Raw genomic sequence first — 1,374 nt, 5'->3', positions numbered from 1 at the left:
TCATAATTGAGTTGTGTAACTTTCTGAACTGTGGGTAACTACCTTATTTTAAAAATCTAAAATGTTTTATATTCAGCTGTTTGCATAATTGCAGCAGCTAATAGATTTTTTTTATCAGCCCATAGCAAATGACCTAATTTTACAAATTATTCACAACAAAATGCAATTACTGTGCCTTTGTTCCTGAATTTGTGATGTTGTCTTTCAGTTTTAGACAAAACCTCAATTTTGTGGTCACACTTGGATCAACTGTTTCAGATTCAATCAGATATTTAACTGCACTGCAAGTTTACTGATACATTGGAACTAAACCTACATCTGTTCTTTATCTGATAAATGGGGGCTTAACAATCTTGAAGTCTTACTCTCCTCAATCCTACTGTGAATTTCTAATTTTCACAACTTTTTTCTCTAACAGAAATATTAATAAAAACTTGTGAAAACAAACCCCATGTCAATGGAAATTTGGATTGATTCATTCCCATTTAAGGTTGCTTGTTCCTTATAAATAAAGTTACTAGCCAGCCACATGACTAATCACTTGCACTTTTGCTATGCAAACTATAGGCTTTATTTTGAAAGTACATTTGTTTTGTAGTTTGCCTTATGTACTAATCTGCCACTATAAAATTTAAGACTGCAATAAAAAATTATCTAAGTATTGTACAAATATATTCACCACTTAGATTAAAATGGTTGCAGGTTTATTATCAGTTTTGCAGTTTTCAATGCGAGTAATCAATGCAGTACTTGCCAGTGATGCTTGCCTCTCTAAGCATTATCAAACAAAGTTGCCTCAAGTGCGTCTTATTAAATAAGTATGGCTGTTGCATTTAGTGAATATTGGCCACCATGGTAGTGTAGCATTTAACGCGACATGAAGACAGTTGGGAGTTCAATTCTGACATTGTTCTATATGGAGTCTCGGTACATCCTCCCTGTGGAATGCATGGGTTTTCCCTGGGTGTTCTGGTTTCATTCCACAGTCCAAAGACGTACTGTGTAGGTTAATTGGTCATTGTAAATTGTCCCTGTGATTAGGTTAGGGTTAATCGTGGTTGTGGGGTTGCTAGGGTGATGTGGCTTGAAGAAACTTAAATCATTAATTTCATGGATGACTTTAATATTTTAAGATACTGATTCTAAAGAAAGAGATTAAAAATTGTTACATTAAATTGTGCTGCAACCCTTGACTACAAGAAAGTGAAATGTATGTAATTGCTTGGTACATTAACGGGGAGTTTGGTTAAAAACATGAGTGTAATTTCCTATGGAATATGTTTAAATTTTGATTACGTCCAATTTTTAAAATGCATGTGACAGCTCATTTTACATGTAAAAGGATTACATACAGGGAAGTGTTTTTTTTCATCT

The sequence above is a fragment of the Hypanus sabinus genome, chromosome 8 (assembly GCF_030144855.1).
Source record: "Hypanus sabinus isolate sHypSab1 chromosome 8, sHypSab1.hap1, whole genome shotgun sequence".
NCBI classification, from domain to species: domain Eukaryota; kingdom Metazoa; phylum Chordata; class Chondrichthyes; order Myliobatiformes; family Dasyatidae; genus Hypanus; species Hypanus sabinus.
The sequence above is the reverse complement of the archived record's forward strand: the minus strand, read 5'-3'. Positions refer to the sequence as shown.